Below are 22,932 nucleotides of genomic sequence, written 5' to 3'. Positions count from 1 at the left end.
AATTTTCAGGCATTTATGTACTCAGAAAATGTACCTCCAAGCTTTTTCTTCCCCCCAAGGGGCAGCTGAAGAATGTTATCTAGCAGGACAAGCAGGTAAAACAAAAAGGAATCCAATCCAGGAACCAAGGTACCTAACAAAGGTGACGGGCAAAGGGAATTCCTGAGACAGTGTTAAAGGACTAGGAATGTGGCTGTGCAGGAGCCTAGGGAACTTTCAATTCAGATAGGAAAAAGCAAAGTGGGGGATTCAGAAGGAGCTTTATCGAGTGTAAGTATTGGGTTAAATACAGTATTAGAACCAAATGGGCTAAAAGTGGTTGTTTTGGGGGGAAGAAAACATTGGAGCAGGGAGCAGGGCGAGAAGGGGAGTAACTTTTTAATAAGCATTTTAATGTTATTTACGTGTATTATCTACATGTATCTAAATTATTTCATTAAAATGCAGAAAACACTCTATTATGTACATGTAAAAGTGTTCTATTTGGTAAAAATGAAAATTATTTTTACTTAATGATTAAAAAATTGATTTCCTTGTTTTCTCTGACCTCTTTCTGGATACTTTATTAGATATTACGCATTTTAATCTCTTATTTTCTTATTTCTTTTGTCTTTTCCATCTCTTGGACTTTTTGCTCTACTTTTGAAGGGTTAACTCATCAATATAGTATAAAATTTCTTTACTGAATCTTTACACTGATCTTTTTAAGCTAACTATGAATTTTAATAGATATATTTGCTTCATTATTTCAGTGGCACTATCAACTTACTATGGGAGAAATAGCCATAGTCACAAGGAATGTTAGTAGTTAGGGCTCCTAAGTTGAAAAAAAAATTGCAATCTAAAGCTAGGACTTTCAGTGCTAAAGAAATATTCACTGACCTGAATAAACAGGGCTTTTTGTTTATTCAGAAAGGTGTAAGGTTTGCCTGTATTTTGCATTAGTTGGGTGGTGTGTAGAAAAATTTATTTCATAAGAAATACTGCCAAAACCAGTTGTTAAACTAGCACAGACTTAATGTCAGTCACTATTTTAAACCATGTTGGTACATAAATGCATGCTTTTTTTTTCTTGGAGTTGTTTTCCTCAAAACATCCATAAATCTGGACAGTTTTCTGTTTTTAAGACTGTCAGTGCCTGGCACATTGGAGGGATTTCCATAAGCATTAAGTAGCAAATTTCTGCGATTTTTTTTTGAGATAATTAGTACCCATTCTTACTTTGGTCCTTTAGGTCTATTCTGTAAAAACTGTCTTCCCACTTCCTTTCCCAAGCCTATTCCTTCCTCTCTCCCTCACCTCCCCTTCAGCTGGGCAGTGGGGGAGCAGGGTTCTCAGCAAGCTGCTGCCGTAGTCAGATCAGTATAGAGCTCCTGTAGTTGTTACCCCTGTAGCCACAAAGATAGATGGTGCTGATATATTCATTCAATAAATAGCCAAGTGCCAACTATGTACCAGGCACTGGTAGGCCTGGGATTCAGAAATGAACAAGACAGACATAGTTCCTGCTTTCTTTATCTTCTATCGGGGAGACAGGACAGAAACAGCCTAATAACATGGTTGATCACTTAATTGCAATCATAGTAGGTGCCACAAGGGAGAAATGCAGGATGCACATCAGTCAGTCTTTGGTAAATGAATGATGTATTTGTTCATGTTCACATGGCTATAAAGAATGACCTGAGATGGGGTAATGTATAAAGGAAAGAGGTTTAATCGATACACAGTTCTGCATGGCTGGGGCAGGCCTCAGGAAACTTACAATCATGGCAGAAGGAGAAGCAAGGCATACCTTACATGGTGGCAGAAAGGGTGCGGGGAAGTGCGAAACTTTTAAACCATCAGATCTCATGAAAACTCACTATCACAAGAACAGCATGGGCGAAACCTCCCTCATGATCCAATCACCTCCCACCAGGTCCCTCAGCTGAAATGTGGGGATTACAATTTGAGATGAGATTTGGGTGGGGACACAGAGTCAGACTTTATCAAATGACTATTCTTCATCTCAGAATGGAGCACTGAGAGCAAACAGACGAGATGTTACTGATCTTTGAAAAGCTACTGTTTTTGAAAAGCTAGCTCAAGATACTGTACTATGATTTTTAAGAAGAGAACTTACTAATCTATTACTTGATGCCAAGTTGGGGGAAAAATCAGTTCATTTCAGAATATAGCCTTTTATGGCAAATTCTTCTCCACATAAATTATGAAAGATACATCTCAAATATCTCACACACATCTAAAGTGTGTGAGAAAGAGGCACTATCAATTCACTGTTCTGTCATCTACAATTTGTCAGCATTTTGGAGAGAGCTGTAGCTCTTTCAGGAGACCAGGTTTACTGAGGGAACAGCTTCTGGCCCTAACAAAATGGTTTATGGTGATGAAATCAAAGCACGGACTGCAAATTACAAGTAAACAAATGGATGAGCTAAGATTTAGATCCAGGCAAAGTTCATGTACTGAACAGAAGACTACAGGAAAAAAAAAATAACAGACAAGTTATGTTACAAGTCTTATGTCCATCTTCCTGGTAGGAGTCAAACTAGTTCGAAGATTTTGAATTTGGTAAAATTTCAGCTTTCAGTCGTGAGGAATGTCTTACCTGCAGCATGTAACTTCTCATTGGTGTCATTATGTTTGTGGCTGGTGTGGTTTCCCAACTGTTCATCCGCCTGGCGGTGAGGAAGCGCCACATGGCTCTATGTGATATTTGATGACTCTAACCATCGAGTCCCTGCAGCAAGGGTGTTTTAAAATTATTAATAGTCAGAAGGAGAGTAGTTCAGTATTTGTCTTTTTCTTGGAACTCACTTTATTCTAAATGGTTTCTTCTATGTTCAATGAAGAGGAAATGCCCTTTTCTGACTACTTTGTGTTAAAGTTTTCAATCAGACCATTCATTTATTCAGTCAGTAAATCAATAATTTTACAGCATGGTTCTTTCCATCAAACTGCTCCTCGTGTAGGGGGAGAGTGGACACATAGGTAATTCTGAAACACATGGCCAGAGCAGTGATGCAGCCACGCCAGGGTATTATGCATATTACCCAGAACACGGGTGAGGAGGGAAGGTGCAGAGGCTCTCTGTGGAGGAATCTGAAAAGTGAAGTTAGGTGGGAAAGGAAGGGTAGTGATGCAGGGGAGTGGTTCAAGAAGAGCAGACCTCAGTAACAAAAGTCCAGAAGTGAGAAATATTCTGGACTGATGCAAATGAGTGTCATAGTGTGCTGCCAGATCCCAGAGGGTAATTATGAACAGTACAGAGACCGATGAAGACAGTGACATAGTCAGGGGCAAGTTAGTTCTTGAGTTCTGACCTTTAGAGGAGGAGCAAAGCCAGGAAGGAATTTAAATTTTGCCCACCCATCCCTTTACATAGTACCCAAAGTGACAAGAGCAGGTTTACGTTTTGGATAGAAGATGGATGTGAGCAGGGCATGACCAGGCAGGAATGTGTCAGGTAGCCCAGGAGCATGATGGCGGCCTAGGGGAGTGGAGTCAAAGTGGAGAGGAGGGATAGATTCCAGAATTATTAAGGAGAAAAATTATCAGGGCTTACCAGAAGGGATGAAAGTAGTGATGGAGGCAGTGACGACTCCAAATTTTCTACTTTGAGTGAAGAAGTAGAAGCAGATCAACTCAGATGCAGCATAGAAGGAGCATCTCCCTTAATGGGGAAGATGATGAGTTCAGGTGGATTCCAGGTTTCTGTGGGATCGCCTGTGGCAAGCCGAGGTAGATGTATGAAGCTAGATGGAAATACTGCTGGAGAGCTTTTTCTGCCATCGTTTTTCGGTTGCATTTGAAAATGTGTGAGTGAATGAGAAAGGAAAAGACCACAGGAATAAGAGCAGAATTGCAGGAAATTCAAACTCTGATTGTAAAAAGAAGAGCCACGAAAGAAGATACAGCAGAAGCAGAGGAGACCCTGAGGGGCTGAGGTTCACCATGAAATAAGATGTCAAATAAGAAATAAGATGTCTACTTTCTTCAGCAGACAGCCAGTCATTGAGACTTGGTGAGAAGAGTACAACTAGAACAATTTAGGGGAAGAGGTAGGGGAAGGCAAAGAGGGATGGGTGGGAGGTATGAATGGGAGGTGAAGTGGAATAAACCAAAACATGCCATGGTTTTTGAAAAAATTGGATAGGAAGAAAATGTGGCCAAGCGCGTTGGCTCACGCCTGTAATACCAGCACTTTGGGAAGTCGAGGCGGGTGCATCACGAGGTCAGGAGATCAAGACCATCCTGGCCAACATGGTGAAACCCTGTCTCTACTAAAAATACAAAAATTAGCCGGGCGTGGTGGTGGGCACCTGTAGTCCCAGCTACTCAGGAGGCTGAGACCAAAGAATCGCTTGAACCCAGGAGGTGGAGGTTGCAGTGAGCCGAGACCGCGCCACTGCACTCCAGCCTGGTGACAGGGCAAAGCTCCGTCTCCAAAAAAAAAAAGAAAATGTGAATAGTAACTAGAGGCAGATGAAGGACCAAGTGTAGGGCTTTTTTTTTTTAGGATGCAAGAAGCTTGATCCAAAGAAGGGCTTACTGCTGTGGAGCAGTGTTCTGGGGTCTGCAGTGATGCAGTTGTGGGTTTAAGGCCACAGGTGGTTATGGAGGCCTTGGATGAGAGAAATGATCCCTCATTCCCAGAGACTAAAGAGGAGAGAGGGCTGGCTTTATAGGTAGGTAGGGATGCACTTGTAGGGGATTATGGTGGTACTGATGAAGTTTAAACCTGAGGGCCTTGTTCTCCATGGAGTTTTTTTTTTTTTGGCTATTAAAAAAATGTTGGTAAAAGATATAATAAATTTTACTGTTTTAATCATTTTAAGTGTATTCAGTGGTCTATGAAGTCTGTAAAATGTCTGTCCTATAGAGAACTGATGAGAATGATGGGAATGAGAAGTGAGCGGGGGTCTTGAGGAAACAAGGAAGGCCCCCTTGAAGTTCGAGGCCATGTGTTTGTATCAGCAAGGTTATCCAATTGTTCTGTAGAAGAGTTAAGCCACCTTGCTAGAGGATCCAAGAAAAATTAGAATTGGGGCAACTGGCTAACCTTTAGGAAAAAGTAAAATTATAGCTATACCTCATAGCATGCAATAAAATTAATTCCAGAAGTACTAAGCAATTAACTGCTTTAAAGGCCTGATGTTAAAACACAGAATAAAATGTACAGGAACATTTATATTATGTTTACAGAGTCTGAGGGTACAAAAGGCAGACTGTAGCGGTAAGCATTAAGTTGATGATTTGCATGTTATCCCACTCAAACTTATGTTTCTTAAGAGCAGCTCATGTTTATTCTTTGTAATTCTAATTAAATTTTCAAACAGCATCACTAAGGTATTTTATTCCATCAAAGTATGGACAAGTATAGTACCGAGAAAATAGGACATACTTCCTGCCCTAAAAGAGCTTATTATCTGGTTGGTGGGGAGAATGCATAAATAGGTAATTTTACCTGAATATATTAGGATGCAGTGATAGAAATTTTGAGTTAACCAATATTTAGGGATTACCTATTTGTTTTTTGTTTTGTTTTGTTTTGTTTGTTCGTTTTTTGAGATAGAGTCTTGCTCTGTGGTCCAGGCTGGAGTGCAGTGGTGCAATCTTGGCTCACTGCAACCTCCGCCTCCCAGGTTCAAGTGACTCTTGTGCCTCAGCTTCTCAAGTAGCTGGGATTACAGGCACCTCCCCACCACCACCACGCCTGGCTAATTTTTGAATTTTTAGTAGAGGTGGGTTTTCACCATATTAGCCAGGCTGGTTTCGAACTCCTGACCTTAAGTGACCCGCCCCCTTGGCCTCCCAAAGTGCTGGGATTACGAGTGTGAGCCTCTGTGTCTGGCCAGGATGACCTATTTGTGCTGATACAATGCTCAATGCTGGGTTTGGATACTTAACAAAGTTTAACAACTGAGTGCAAAACCTGTTAACATTAGGGGGGATTTTAGAGGGTGCAGTGGAAATACATTTCTGGAAGTCTAAACTTTGAACAGGGATCAGGAAGGCTCAGTAAGTTCACCTGATCTTAAAGGATGGATAGGAGTCAGCTTCTAGAAGTGCTGCATTTAGATTCTAAGATGCTGCTATTTTAGAGATGGAACTTCACACATTCAGACGAATTATCTCAGAGCACAATTACCACACATTTTACAATAAAAACTTTTCATTTCTAGCTTCTACAGCAATATGTAAAGATGGCAGGGTTTATGCAGTATGCTGTGGCTTGTTTCTGTCTAGCAGCCTAAAGGCTAACTCATTAATATTCAAGGATGAATTACATGGTGGGTGGCAGAACAAATGTTTTCTTCACCGAGCAGAGCTAGGACCTTCGAGACAGTTTCTCCCAGAACCAAAGTCACTCTTTGCAGCTGTTTAGTAAGACACGATTCAAGTATCACCTCCTCCTCCAAATCTATCAGGACACCACCGTCTCTTAATCTGCATTAGACCCATATGGTAATGACAGCAATAAAAAAAAAAAAAATAGAGCAATGCTGGTTCTACCCTTGATTTTTCTTTGGAACCAGGTACATATTTTACCTAGTTATAAAATAAAATAAATATTTTTTTTTAAAAAGCCACATATGTTTCTAGTTGATACTTTAATTCACAGAGAAGAATTATTCCAAGAGATTTTAAGCATAAGAATTTTAGTAGAAATCTCCTTTTTGTTTTTTGAGACAGGATCTTGCTCTGTCACCCAGCCTAGTGTACAGTGATGTGATCATAGCTCACTGCAGCCTTGAACTCCTGGGCTCAAACAATCCTCCTGCCACAGCCTCCCAAGTAGCTGAGATTACAGGGAGGCACCACCATAGCCAGCTAATTTTAAAAATTTTTTTGTAGATACAGAGTCTCATTATGTTTCCCAGGTTTGTCTGGAACTCCTGGCCTCAAAGCAATCCTCACACCTCAGCCACCCAATGAGTATAAATCTCTAATGTGGTGTACCCAAAGAACAAAAAGAACAGCAGAAAGCTTGGTTGAGGCATTCATAGTGTTACTCAGATTCTGTTGTGGGTATACTGTGGGATAAAATAAATGATCAATCATGTAATGTTCTGATTCAATCATTCCCGGTTTGGTTGAGTACTAGCATTCTTGGAATGGGAGAGAGAAAATACAGATGTTAACATAAAATAACTGAAAAACAAACTCTGAATTTGATTGGAAGATTATATATGTCTATTTGTCTATCTGTATGTGCGCATTTGCATTTTTTCTGGCGCGATTCTCTGTAAAGGCCTAGACAGTAGCTGTGATATCTCCTAGTACTCAGATTCTTCAAATACCTTTTCTCCTAAAAGAAACTGGCACTTCTTGAAGAAATGGCTGATTCTGGATCTGGAGAAGGAAATGAAAAAGATGAACCTAGAACATCTTGCCGTATCAGACAGCAAGAAAGCCATCAGAGACTACTGTAGTCCTGTCTAAGGGACTTAGGAGCCAAACTTGGAGAGATTTTTGCTGGCCAAAAAAATTGGACAACTTGAGCAATAAGGGCAATAGCTGTAATGGATCAATATACATCATACATACATATCCACATATGTATCCATGAACATTCATGAGTCCATACTGTCACTTCAGGAAAAACACAACAAACTGCTCACGTTATTTTAAAACCAACTCATTATTTTGAAAATGGTAAATAAGAGGAAAGAAACATTAATTCCACCTTTGCAATACATTACTGCATAACCAAATAGAAAATAAAATGACTTCAAAAAGAATCAAAGTAATTCAGCTAAAAAAATAAGGAGCAACAGAATTAGGACATCACCACTTTGGAAACCCTGATAAATCAGTGAACCTAGGGACTGAAAATCCAGGGCTGCCAAAACCACAAAAAGAGTGATGATGAGATATTTAGTGCCTCTTGGTGGAAAAACACACCACCACCCAAAGTAGGTGTTATGGGACGAATTGTTTCCTTACCCAAGTTCATATGGTGAATTTCAAACTCCCACTACCTCAGAATGTGATTGTATATGGAGACAGGGCCTTTAAAGGGGTAATTAAGTTAAAATGAGGTCGCCCTAATCCCTCCTAATTGCGGGATCATAAGAAGAGGAAATTTGGACAGGTACAGAGGGAGAACCATGTAAAGACACAGAAAGAAGATGGCCATGTACGAGCCAAGGAGAGAGCCCTCAGGAGAAATCAATACTGCGGACTCCTTGATCTTGGACTTCTAGCCTCAAGAATTGTAAGAAAATTCATTTCTGTTGTTTAAGCCACCCTGCCTGTGATACTTGGTTATGGCCATCCTGACAAACTAATACAGTAGTCTCACCCCCAAAAACCCAGCCTGATGCAGGTCAATCCTCTAAATACAACTGACAATGTATAGGAAATGAGATGACCTCAGAACATGATAAACAACATCACGGAGATGTTATCAGAAAAGTGTACTGTGAGAAATTTTACAGAATAAAGGACTTTTTTTTTTTTTTTTTTTTTTTTTTTTCTGAGACAGTGTCTTGCTCTGTCATCCAGGCTGGAGTGCAGTGGTGCAATCTTGGCTCACTGCAACTTCCACCTCCCGAGTTCAAGCAATTCTTCTGCTTCAGCCACCCAAGTAGCTGGGATTACAGGTGCTCGCCACTACACTAGGCTAATTTTTTGTATTTTTAGTAGAGATGGGGTTTCACCATGTTAGCCAGGATGGTCTCGAACTCCTGACCTCAGGTTGTCCACTCATCTCGGCCTCCCAAAGTTCTGGGATTACAGGCGTGAGCCACCGCGCCTGGCCCCGGTTTTTTTCGACAAATGAGAGGGAGAAGAAAAAGCAGAAGATAAGAGATGAGAGGAATCTATGAATTAAACTTAGCCAATTGCAAAAGTGTGGGATTTACTTGGATTGTCCTAACAGAAAAACTGTTAAAAATTCCTAACATGACACAAATTAGACTTTTGAATACTGAATATTTGGTCAAATTTTTTAAATTTTTAGGAGAAATAATTGCATGTTAAATTTCGTATTTTCGAGAGTCATATCAAAAGATATGGAGTGGGGTGGGGATTAGTAAGTAGGATAGAGATGACATAAGACTGTCTATAAATTGATAATTTTTGAAGTTGAGTGATTAGTTCTGTGGAGCTTTACACTATTTTGTCTTTTTTGTGTATATTTAAAATTTGCAAAGTAACTAAAATAAGTTGTATCAACTTTATTCTTAGTTAATAAATGTCAAGATTTACCATCTGGATGGATAAACTTATCCAAAACTAAACCAAGTCAATACTGCTATACTCTCCCAAAGAACCTTCTCTCCAATTGCTACCAATCAGCTCACAGAAACACTGTCCTCCTTCCTTCCCTGTGTTGCCCTTTCATGTATACATTAGCAAGTGATGCGAGGAAGCACCAGTGTGAAGAGAAACGAGACTTGGTTTAGTTTCAGAAACCCCGAGCTGCTGGAATTGGAAGACCTTCCTGAATATCTTATAGAAAATCTCCTACCTCTCTGGGAACATCAGGAATTACATTCAACACTTCTAATAGTGACCCCAGACGATCTAATAGGCCACGTTTCTGGTAAGATTTTGGACAGCTGCCTCTGAGGCTGTGTGCACAAGAAAACCTAATATGATCATTACTCCATATAAATCATTTAAAAATACCGAATGAAAATCAATAAACACTCTGTGTATTTTTAGATCATGGACAAACTCTTGGCAACAGTAACCTTTTGCAGTATGTTATTCTGCCCAGGAAGACAACATGCTTGATTTAAAGTGCATGGCTGGTATAACTAGAAGCCCAGCTGGAGCCCGTAAGAGCAACCAGCAACGTCCTGGTGACATCACTATGGCAAGGATGGCATTTTTCACATTCTGGAGCTTGGGGAAGGCAATCTGGCAAACTAGCGAAGAAGCGTTCACTCAGGGTAAAGTGAGAGCTTTCTTATTTCAATTAATTCTTTAGAATAGTGGTAGGATATTTAACCAAGCCTTCAAGTAAAGTGGTTGTGTTCCTATGAAATCAAAGCAATAAATCAAACCAAAATAGTCACATCCTGAGGTTCAAAGCATATGGTGCATATAATTTTGCTGAACTGCATAATTTTTTGATGCTTCCCTTGTAGAGGAGAGCCCTAGAGAGTGGGCTTTTCCTTCTTAAAGGAAAAATAAATATGTTTACACTTTATCTCTTGCTGTCTTTTAAAAATGGCATTCAAGCAATATTCATCTGTCTGAAATAGGTGCACTGGCAATTTGGGATGACATCTCTTGTGCTTTCTCAAATACTTCTTTGGGGAGCGATTTCATTTTGATCCCCAGACAGCATAGGTATCATACTAATGTGGGATCATCCAATTTTATTTAGAAATTTAAATAATTCTCACCCATTTTTGCAAAAGTTTTGTCCATAGATACACAGACCTATTTCATAAATTCATCTTTGATTTGTTAATGACGTAAAACAGATCATAAACATTTTTGCTGTCTTAGGAGGGAGGAAACTCCTAAGCAAGAATAAAAGATTTAAGCTGGTATAAAAAATTAACTCTCACATTTCATCATGAACGACTGATTATCCTTGGAATTTATTGCCATCAAATAACTTCTTAGTACCCATTTCACTCACGTACAGGTACAGCAGTAAATCAGCTATTGTTTATGCATATACTAATGTTTGCGCCTTTTGCCATGAGTTTGTATTACATAGACTGTTCACTTTCTTTGTGGGTTCCCAGAGGACCTGGTATATGGCTGAACACATGGTGTGTGCTCAGTAAACTCTGGCCAAGACAATGTCTAAAGACAGAAGAAACAGATGGAAAGATTCTGGATCCTTAAGGCTACTAAGTGCCTCAGATTGTCCTGATTAATCAGTTGAATGTTACTTTGGACCTTTATTTTAAACAGGATGCCACCACTCAGAAGTAGAACCTCGATTTTCCCAGCATCCTTAAGACTGCACATAAAAGAAGTAAGCATGACTTCTAGACAAATCTCGATAAGCTCCCGTGGATTTTGATTGCTAAAATTTTGCTTCTTTTTATAAGCCCCTTTCTGTTGCACTTACCAATAACTTCCCGGGCAACAACTATCCTTGGGTAAACTCCATTAACATTTACATTTTTCTCTATTAATAATTGGTAAATATGGTAATATTTACCATAAATATTGGTATATTTTACCAATAAATAATTGGTAAAAATTCATTTGTTCATCCAAATACAAAATATAAAGATAACTTCCTGTTTTGAATCATCTCCATCACAACTGTTGATCCAGTATCAAATAAGTGTTCTCCCAGAGGATTAAGATTAAATGTTTTGCAAACAAGATACAGCATTATCACGAATGATTCTGTGGAGGCAGGGAGAAAAGGAAGATCAATGTCTGAGAAATAAGGTTGGATCAGCTCAGTGATGATACGTCTAAAACGGACCTGTAGCATTGGTTTCCCCCATTCCTCCTTTGTGGCATTAGCCCCTCAAAATATGCTCTCTCAAGAAGGGGTGGGTGATCATGCCTCATAGTACCTCTCTTAGCTGTGTGCATTGGAAGCCTAATGTCCAGTTTTGAAAGAAAAAGGAGTAGAGAAGGGCAAAAGGGAGGATTTTTCTCAGGCAGCCAGTGTCGCTGAAATACCACAAATACCGTCTGTGTCAGCAGTAACACCCACCCCACCTATGTGGAAAGCCAATGTAGACGAGGAAAATATGATTAAATACATCTTTAAAGCCCTGATTGTGATTCCTTGGAAGATTCTGTAGGTGTGGACTACACCACACACAAAAAACATCTTTAAAGAGCAGAGGTCTTGTTTTCCTGCGAATGTTCCAAAGAGAAAATAACAGGGAAAGAAGGCTTGTTCTCCCAGAAAGCACAGATCCTGCCAAATGGTTTCTAAATGTGTTTCTCCAAAATTTCCATGTGCCATCAATGGCTTTTTCGTACTGTTGGAAATGGAAAGAGCAGAAATCGGTACCACTGTGAGAAAGCAAACATTGAAGGGAACCAGCTTGCTGAGGAAACAGGTTGTGCTTTTAAGTCACAGCACAGATATGGCACCGGTCCTCTTCCCAAGCTTGAAATACATGAATACACAGAGTGACATCACCTTCTGATGCTGCAAGGAGAATGTTGAAGTCCCAAAGGGAAGTTTCCACATAACTTCTCTATTTGAAACTCAAGTGAATGACTGTCTCTGGAGTTTATATTAGGTAACTAGACGGACTCCCTGGAACTCAAACAGTAATTTTCTTTCTTTAATTTTGTAATCCAAAAAGACATCAACTTTGCCACTTATTAGAACTATTTTTAGTCAACCAGAGAATCTCCAGAGGATGTGGGTCAGAATACCAAAGAGAAGAATATAAGGTTTGTTTCTGGGCAAGACTGAAGCTGGGTGGTCAGTTATCCAGAATAACTGTCTGTTTTGATCCATTTAAGTCAACATGTTTATTCAAGCTCCTTATTTCGCCAAAATACCGAGAGTTCATTGAATTGTTTGGTCATGAATCAAAGTGGCTGACATGGATGCTACTATGGGTCCAGCTCAAGTCACAAAAAGGCGAAATACCAAAGACACAGCTCAGCAGCAACCCTGGCGGGTCCCTTCTTCAGCCCTCTGGAGTGTTTTCTCTGGCAAAAGTGTCAAAATGAAAGTGGAGTTTGTCCCATTGGTTTTAGACATTATATAAGTAAGGCACAGCCAGTCCTTTCCTCACTGAAGGCTGAAGCCCTATTCTATCTTTTCACCCCATTTCCCTGCCATTCAGGCCACTAGGAAAATCTTGGTCATTTCTCAAATAACCAACGTTTAAGGAAAATTTAAATATGTTTTATTATTTAAAATCAGTTCTACCACACTCCAAACCCTTTATCATGTGCAGTCACAATTTCCGTCACCAGACATAGAAAAAGACACTTTTTTTGTATCATTATAGAAGCAAGCAAAATTGACTGAAAATGTGATCTATGTCAGGAATTCTGCTAGATGCTGAAGATACAAAAATGTCAGGAATGATTCCCTCCTTTTCTCACAGATTTACCGAGGGAGGGAGTCAACATGATTACCCCAAGTGTCATGGGTATGAACAGTAGTCTGTGGGGAAGACAGGAGGGACTCATTGTGTCCTATTGTTGCAGGTGGGTAGACACTGAGGGATGCTTTGTAGGAGAGGTAACACTTGAGCTGCATTTTCAAGGCCGTGTGGGAAATTAAAAGAAGAGTGTGGAGGTGGAGGCCGGAAAGGAATTCCAGCCATATGGGATTGCATAAGCCAAAGCATGGAAGGGTGAACCATCATGATGTCTTAAGGGAATGACTGGTTGTCTGGTATGGCGAAAACACAGGGTATTGTTTTGAAAGCGTGGTGGGAAGCAAGGAGGAAATTGCAGTACAGGGAAAATACTGTGTAGTGTTTTAAACTCCACACTGAAGATTTTGTGCTTAATTCTAATAGGCAATGAGCTGTTCTTTTAAATTCTTTAAGGAAGTGATACAATCAAATCCATGTATTAGGAAGAATACCTGATATATAATAGGTATAGAGAACTGTTTGCTGAATGAATGGAGCTGAGGAATGAGAGACCGGGGGAGACAAGTTACATGATATTGCAATAATCCTGATGATGGGAGCCTGAATTAGAGAGCTGGGGGTGGTGTGATAGCTTAAAGAAAGACTCAATGAGACTTGGCAAACCAACTAAATGTGGAGGGACGGTGGAGAAGTAAAAGTGAAAGCTAATTCTGATATGTCTCTCTTGGGTGACAAGAGTATATGGTTATATCAATGACCAAAATAGGGAACACAGGAAGGAGAGAGTATTTTGAGGGGTGACGGGTAGAGAAAGCAGAGAGATGGGGAGATAAGTTGATAGGCAGCATTCTATGATAATAATTTATATGGCTAACACATATAAATTTTTACTATGGGTCAGATACCATTTTAAATGCTTTATAAGTATTAACTCATTTAATCTTCATAAGGAGTAGTATTACATTATTGTTCCTATTTTATTTTATTTTATTTTTGAGACTGAGTCTGGCTCTGTCACCCAGGCTGAAGTACAGTGGCACGATCTTGGCTCACTGCAACCTCCACCTCCCGGGTTCAAGCAATTCTCATGCCTCAGCCTCCCGAATAGCTGGGGTTATAGGCACCAACCACCATGCCCAGCTAATTTTTTGTATTTTTAGTAGAGATGGGGTTTCACCTGTTTGGCCAGGCTGGTCTCAAACTTCTGCCTAGGCCTCTCAAAGTGCTGGGATTACAGGTATGAGCCACCACACCCGACTTGTTCCTATTTTATAGATGAGATGATTGCATAGGTTTGGAAGGCAACAACTCTGAGTTCAAGTCCCAGCTTTTCTGCTTTTTAGCAGTCTGATCTTAAGTATGTAAAAAATGGGTAATAATACCTATTATACGAAATTATTAGAAAGATTAGAGATAATACATGTAAACCAACTGACATAGTGTCTGTAACCTCATATGTCTCAATACGTACTAGAAAGTATTATTATTATCAGCTATGAGATGTCCAGTAAAAAGTCAGGCATTTTTGTCTAGATAGTAAGAACTGAAAGTAAAAAATTTAAACATCAATATGTTGATGTTGGTTTGATCCTTGTATATAAATACTATTCCCTGGCCTGGAGGTGAGTGGCAATGTATAAAGAGAAAATAATTGAGGGTAGAATTCTAGAAAATACCAATGGAAAAGGAACAGAAAGAATAAAAGATTCTTCCAAAAGAAATATAGATGAAATAATATTAGAGGTAGGAGGAGAGACATAGAAAAGTTTTGCAAGCCCAAGAGGAAAGGGTTTCTAAGAAGGCAATGTCAGCAATCACAGATGCTTCTGGGAAGCCATATATGAAAGTCTGAAAAGAGATGATTTTATTTGACAGATAGAAAAGAGCTTGCTGTTGGTTGGGGTAAGAACCATTACAATGAAGTAATGGCAACCCAAGGCACAACTTCAGCATATGGAGGAGGAGCAAATGAAGAAGTGGAAAGAAAAGGAATAGGCAAATTTTCCTTTAAATAGTGAGTCTCCATTTCATTTCACAATGATACAGTTTGGAAAGCACTTCAGGAATGGTGAACTAAGGACCTCCAAAAATATGCTCCTCTAAAAAAGAAACAAGAACACTGGCAAAAATCATCAAAATCACCTTTTTGAAAACACTGGAGATGTGTTTTCACACCTGTAATCCCAGCAATTTGGGAGGCTGAGGCAGGCGGATCACTTGAGGTCAGGAGTTTAAGATCAACATGGTGAAACCCTGTCTCTACTAGAAACACAAAAATTAGCAGGGCATGGTAGTGCGTGCCTGTAATCCCAGCTACTCAGGAGGCTGAGGCAGGCAGGAGAATCGCTTGAACCCAGGAGGTGGAGGTTGCAGTGAGCCAAGATCATGTCATTGCACTCCAGTCTGGGTGACAGAGCAAGACTCTGTCATAATTAATAAAGAACAAACAAGAAACCACTGGGAATGAACCAAATGCTCGCAGCAATTCTTGGATCATTTATTTGAGAAATATGGCTGAATCTTGGTAATAACAGTGATTTTTATAGTACATTTGAAATTGTACTATTCCCATCCCTCTCTTCCTAGCTCCATGGCAGCCTTGAAAACCCACAGCCTCACATCCATGGAAACTCTGAACATCAGCAGCTTAGCAGTCACTGGAAGTTGAACACAGATTTGAAGCTCTTTGGGAAGCCTTGTACCCAAAGAAATGTCATTTTTGACCTGTCTTGAAATCCCTTGAAAAGCTTCACTCTCAGGGCTTGCTTTTGTTTGACCTGACTCTCCGTGTGCTCTACCCCACGGGCATTTGTCAATAGCAAAAAATTAACACACCCAAAGAAATGAGAAAGAATGGCCCATACACAGGGTGAAAAAACAGTCGATAGAAACTATCTCCAAGGAAACTGAAACATTAGAATTACCAGACAGAAACTTTATCTTTATGTATTCTTTATGTATGTATATATGTATATGTATATATATGCATGCATGTTTTGACACAGTCTCGCTCTGTTGCCCAGGCTGGAGAGCAGTGGTGCACTCTTGGCTCATTGCAACCTCTGCCTCCTGGGTTCAAGCAATTATCCTGCCTCAGCCTCCTGAGTAGCTGGGATTACAGGTTCCCACCTCTATGCCTGGCTAACTTTTGTATTTTTCATAGAGATGGGGTTTTGCCAAGTTGGTCAGGCTGACCTCAAGTGATTCACCCGCCTCGGCCTCCCAAAGTGCTGGGATTACAGGCGTGAGCCACCATGCCCGGCTCTGACATACAATTCTTGAAATTTTAGTGTTAAGAATTTTAAATTAGCCGGGTGTGGTGGTGGGCACCTGTAGGCCCAGCTACTCGGGAGGCTGAAGCAGGAGAATGGAGTGAACCCGGGAGGCGGAGCTTACAGTGAGCCAAGATCGTACCACTGCACTCCAGCCTGGGCGACAGAGTGAGACTCTGTCTCAAAATAATAATAATAATAATAATAATTTTAATTGTCTTCTTTAAAAGAACACTGCATAAACAGATGTATTATTTATTTATGGAAAGAAAAACAAATTGTACCTGGTATTTCTACCTGAAGCCCGGCTGGTCTTGAACTCCTGGCCTCAATCTATCCACCCACCTCAGCCTCCCAAAGTGCTGGAATTACAGGCATGAGCCACCATGCCTGGCCCAGACAAAGACTTTAAATCAGCTATTATAAATATGTTCAAAGCAGTAAAGGAAACTGTATCTAAAGAATTAAAGGAAAGTATGAGAATAATGTTTTATCAAGCAGAGGATATCAATAAAAAGGTAGTAATTATTTAAAAAATCCTGGAGTTGCTGGGCACAGTGGCTCACACTTGTAATCCCAACACTTTGGGAGGCCAAGGTGGGCAGATCACTTGAGGTCAAGAGTTTGAGACCAGCCTGGACAACATGGTGAAACCCCATCCCTACTGAAAATACAAATGTTAGCTGGGTGTGCTGGCATGCACCTGTAGTCCCAGCTACTCAGGAGGCTGAGGCGCAAGAATCCTCTGAGTCTGGGGGTTGGAGGTTGCAGTGAGATTGTGCCACAACTCTCTAGCCTGGGCAAAAGAGCCAGACCTTGTCTCAATAGTAATGATAATAATTTCTGGGCTGGGCATGGTGGCTCATGCCTGTAATCCCAGCACTTTGGGAGGCTGAGGTAGGTGGATCACCTGAGGTCAAGAGTTCAAGACCAGCCTAGCCAATGTCATGAAACCCCATCTCTACTAAAATTACAAAAATTAGCCGGGCATAGTGACAGTGCCTCTAGTCCCAGCTGCTTGGGAGGCTGAGGTACAAGAATTGCTTGAACCCAGGAGGCGGAGGTTGCAGTGAGCCGAGATCATGCCACTGCATTCCAGCCTGGGTGACAGAATGAGGCCCCATCTAAAAAAAAAATTCTGGAGTTGAAGAGTATAATAAAAAATAAAAAATTTACTAATTTACTAGAGGAGCTCAAGGGCAGATTTGCGCTATCAAAAAGTAATCAGTGAACTTGAATATAGGTCAGTTGAGATTATCCACTCTGAGGGACAGAAAAGAAAAAAAATGAAGAAAAATGAACAGAGCCTCTGAGACTGTGGGACCCCATCAAGTGTGCTAACATAGCAAAATGGTAATCCCAGAAGTAAGTGAGAGAGAGAGAAAGGGGAAGAAAGAATATATAAAGAAATAATAGCCAAAACTTCCCACATTTGATAAAAAACAGTAATCTATATATTCAAGAGGTTTAACAAACTTTGAGTAAGATAAGCTCAAAGATTCATCATAGTCAAACTGTTAAAAGGTAAAGACAAGAGAATCTGGAAAGTAGAAAATGAAAAGCGACTGTCATATACAACAGATCCTTAGTAAAGGCTGGACACAGTGACTCATGACTCTAATCCTAGTGTTTCGGGAGGCCAAAACAGAAGAATTGCTTGAGGCCAGGCCTGGCCAGGAGTTTGAGAACAGCCTGGGCAATGTAGTCAGACCTCATCTCTATCCAAATAAAAATAAAAAATTTAGCTGGGCATGGTAGTGCATGCCTGTAGTCCTAAATACTTAGGAGGCTAAGGCAGAAGGATCACTTGAGTTCAAAGCTGCAGTGAGCTGTGATCCCACCACTACACTCCTGGGTTATGGAATCTCTCAAAAAAAAAAAAAAAATCTCTAAAAAAAAAGCTAGGCATGGTAGCTCACACCTGTAATCGCAGCACTTTGGGAGGCTGATATGGGTAGATTCCTTGAACCTAGGAGTTTGAGACCAGCCTGGCAACATGATAAAATCCTGCCTGTCTCTATAAAAAAGACAAAACTAGTCAGGCAAAGTCGTGTGCACCTCTAGTCCCAGCTACTTGGGAGGCTGCGGTGGGGAGGATTGCTTGTGCTTGGGAGGTCGAGGCTTCACTGAGCTGTGATTGTACCACTGCACTCCAGCCTGGGTGATAGAGCAAGACTCTTTTAACTCAGAGTGAGAGAGAGATTGAGATCCTCAATAAGATTAACATGAATTATCAGCAGAAACCTTGGAAGCCAGAAGGCAGGTGGTATGACATATTCAAAGTGCTAAAAGAAAGACTGTCAGCCAAGAATTCTGTGTATGCAGAAATTTGTAGTATGCAGGAATACTATGCTTTTATGCTTCAAAAATGAAAGAGAAAGTAAGATATTCTCAGATATACAACAATTGAGAAATGTTTTCACTAGCAGACCTGCCCTGCAAGAAATGTTGAAGAGGATATTTCAGGCTGAAATGAAAGGACCACACAAATGAACTCAAATCCACATGAAGTAATAAAGAACCCTGGTAAGGGCACTGGTAACTACATAGGTATATTATAAAGTCAGTATTAATATATTTTTGATTTGTAACTTCTCTTTTCTGCTATGTGATTTAAAAGATAACTGCATAAAACAATAATTATAAAATTATATTGATAGGCTTATAATTTAGAAAAATGTAATTTGTCTAAAACTAATAGCACAAAGGAGGAAATGGAGTTATACTGAGGCACAGTTTTTCATATGATGGAAATTAAGTTGGTATTAATCCTAACTAGAATATTTTGAAATAAGATATTAATGATAATCCCCAGACCAGTCACTAAGAAAGTAACTAAAAAACACATACTAAAAGATACAAGGGAATTAAAATAGTGTACTATTTAAATGAAATGCAAGGCTACAATGATAGAAAATATCTACCACAAAAGAAAGCATGAAGAAATAAACAAAAAATATTTATGACTTACAGAAAAACAAGTAGCAAAAGAACAGACATAAATCCTACCAAATCAATGACTATGACCACATTAAATGTAAATGGACTGAACAATCCAATCAAATGCCAGAGATTGTGCTGGGTGTGGTGGCTTATGCCTGTAATCCCATCACTTTGGGAGGCCAAGGCAGGAAGACTGCTTGGGGCCAGGAGCTTGAGACCAATCTGGGCAATAGAGCGAGGCCCCATCTCTACAAAAGGAATTTTTTTTAAATAACCAGGCATGGTGACATGCACCTGTAGTCCTAGCTACTCAGGAGGTTGAGGTGGGAGGATCACTTGAGCCCAGGAAGTTGAGGCTGCAGTGAGCCAAGATCATACCAGTGCACTGCAGCCTAGGTGACAGAGTGAGACCCTGTTTCTAAAAATAAATAAGTACAAAATTTTTAAAAGTAAGAGATTGGCTAGAAAAAAGAAAACACAATTCAAGTATACATTGTCTATAAGAGACATACTCTAGATTCAAAGACACATAAAGTGAAAGTAAAAAATACACCAGACAGTAGTAATCAAAGAGAGTTAGAATGGTTACTCTAATACCAGACAATTTAGACTTCAAGACAAAAGCTGTTAGATAAAGGAGAGCATTTTTAAGAGTCTCCAGATCCAACTGGAAAATATATTTTTTTGAAAAGAGGGCATTTTATAATGATAGAATGGTCAGTCTATCAGGAAGACATAGCAATTATAAATAAATGTGTACCTACAACAGAGCCCCAAACACATGAAGCAAAAACTGACAGAACTCAAGGAGGAAATAGACAATTCAACAATAATAGTTGGGCAATTAAAACCCCACTCACATTTTTTGTAAATTTAATTTTATTTTAGATTGAGGGGTACATGTGTAGGTTTGTTATACAGGTATACTGTGTAATTGTGGGGTTTGGGCTTCTAGTGTACTCATTACCCATATAGTGAATGTTGTATCCAATGGGTAATTTTTCAACTCTTACTCTCTTCCGTTTCCTTTTTTGGATTCCCCAGTGTCTATTATTTTCATATTTATGTCCATGTGTATTCATTGTTTAACTCCCACTTATAAGTGAGAATATGTGTTTAAGTACTCCACTTTCAATAACGGATAGAACAACTAGGCAGAAAATCAGCAAGCAATTAAAAGACTTGAACAACACAATAAACCAATGGATCTAACAGATATCTATAGGATACTTTACCTTATGACAACAGAAAATACATTCTTTTCAAGTGCTCATGGAACTTTCTCCAAGATAGACCATATATTGGGCCATAAAATAAGTCTCAGTATATTTAAGAGGCATGAAATCATGAAACTATGATGAAATCTTCAGCCATAATACAAATTAAATTTAAAATCAATAATTAAAAATTTGTAAATATTAATAAACATATAACCAATAGGTCAAAAAAGAAATCACAAGGGAATTAGAAAATACTTTGAGCTAAATGAAACAAACATATAACACATGAAAACTTTAGGGATGCAGTGAAGGTAATGCTTAGAAATGTATAACTATCAATGCTTACTACAATAAAAAGGGAAGATGTAAAACCAAGAACCTAACCTTACACCTTAAAAAAAAAAAAAAAAAAAAAAAAAAAACTAGAAAATGAAGGACAAACTAAATTCAAAGCAAGTGGAAATAAGGAAATAATAACTAATAAAAATAGATAAAGAATAGAAAAGCAATCAGGAACTTTTTTTTTAAAGTTGGTTCTTAAAAAGAATGATATAATTGACAAAACATTAGTGAGACTGACTGCTGTGGTCTGAAGGTTTACGTCCCCTCAATATTCTTATGTTAAAATCTTCACAAGGTGATGGCATTAGAAGGTGGGGCCTTTGGAAGGTGACTAGATCATGAAGGTGGGATTAGTGTCTTCATAAAAGAAGCTTGAGAGAGACCCTTCCACCCTGTGAGGACACAGGAAGAAGATGGCTGTCTAGGTGGAAGCAAGTCTTTACTAGACACTAAATCTGCTGGGGGCTTGATCCTGGACTTCTCATCTTCCAAATTTCTGTTATTGATAAGCCACTCAGTGTATGGTATTTTGTTACTGCAGTTCAGATGAACTAAGACAGGTGTCCCCATCCCCTGGGCTGCAGACCTGTACCGGTTAGGAACTGGGCTACACAGGAAGAGATGAGCAGCAGGTCAGAGAGCATTACTGCCTGAGCTCTGCCTCTTGTCAGATTAGCGGCAGCATTAGATTCTCACAAGAGTATGAACCCTATTGTGAACTGCACATGTGAGGGATCTAGGTTGCGTGCTCCTTATGAATCTAAGTAATGTCTGAGGATCTGAGGTGACAGTTTCATCCTAAAACCACCCCATTCACCCCCCTCTTCATCCATGGAAAATTGTCTTCCATGAAACTGGTCCCTGGTGCCAAAAAGGTTGGGGACTGCTGAACTAAGATACCGACTAAGAAATATGAGAAAACATTTAAATTACTAAAATCAGGAATAAAATAAGGACATCACTACTGATCTTATAGAAATAAGAATTATTATAAGGGAGTACTGTAAACAATTATATGCCAACAAATCAGATCAATAAAATTGATAAATTCCTGGGAAGATACAAATTACCAAAATTGATTCAAGCAGAAATAGAAAATATGAATAGACCTATAACAAGTTAAAAAATTAAATCATTAATCAACAAACTTCCCACAAAGAAAAGCTGAAGCCTAAATAACTTCACTGGTAAATTCTAGCAAATAGAATAATTAACAAATTCTTCACAAACTGTTTCCAGAAAAATGAGGAGGAAACAATTCCAATTCATTTATTACTCTGTTACCAAAGCAAAGATATAACAAGAAAACTACAGACTAATACCTGCTATGAATATAGATACAAAATATGTTCAACAAAATACTAGTAAACCAAATCTAGCAATATAAAAGGGATTATACATCATGACCAAGTGGAATCTATCCCAGGAATGCGTGATTGACTTAATGTATGGAAATCAATCAATGTAATATACCATGTCAACAGAATGAAGGATAAAAATCACATGGTCAAGCCAGGCATGGTGGTACATGCCTAGAGTCTCAGTGACTTGGGAGGCTGAGGTGAGAGGATCCTTTGGGCCTAAAAGTTCAAGTATAATCTGGGCAATGTAGTAAGACCCTGTTTGAAAAAACAAACAGGCCAGGTGCGGTGGCTGACTTTTGTAATCCCAGTGCTTTGGGAGGCTGAGGCAGTTTGATCATCTGAGGTCAGGAGTTTGAGACCAGTCTAACCAATATGGTGAAACCACGTCTCTACTAAAAATACAAAAAAATTAGCCAGGCGTGGTAGTGGGCACCTGTAATTCCAGCTACTTGGGAGGCTGAGGCAGGAGAACCGCTTGAATCCAGGATGCGGAGGTTGCAGTATGCAGAGATCACGCCATTGCACTCCAGCCTGTGCAACAAGAGCAAAACTTTATCTCAAAAGTCAAAAAACAAACAAAAACCATCCATATGATCATCTCAATAAATGCAGAAAAAGCATTTGACAAAAACTCTAACCCTTTTTCATAACGAAAAACACTCAACAAACTAGGAATAGAAGGGGATGTTCTCAATCTGACTGTATTAGTTTGCTTGCACTGCTGTAACAAAATACCACAGACTGGGTGGCTCAAAAACAGAGATTAATTTTCTCA

At 39.5% G+C, this 22,932-nt stretch overlaps 1 protein-coding gene across 1 annotated transcript in view; it reads left to right on the top strand.

Moving 5' to 3' along the window:
• Positions 1-22,932, top strand: part of C2H4orf45 (chromosome 2 C4orf45 homolog) — a 130,669-nt gene that overhangs the window by 77,338 nt on the left and 30,399 nt on the right. The gene's annotated exons all lie outside the window — the stretch shown is intronic.

The sequence above is a fragment of the Rhinopithecus roxellana genome, chromosome 2 (genome assembly GCF_007565055.1).
Source record: "Rhinopithecus roxellana isolate Shanxi Qingling chromosome 2, ASM756505v1, whole genome shotgun sequence".
Classification (NCBI taxonomy): domain Eukaryota; kingdom Metazoa; phylum Chordata; class Mammalia; order Primates; family Cercopithecidae; genus Rhinopithecus; species Rhinopithecus roxellana.
Note: the sequence above shows the minus strand (reverse complement) of the source record. Positions and strands in the feature narration are given on the sequence as shown.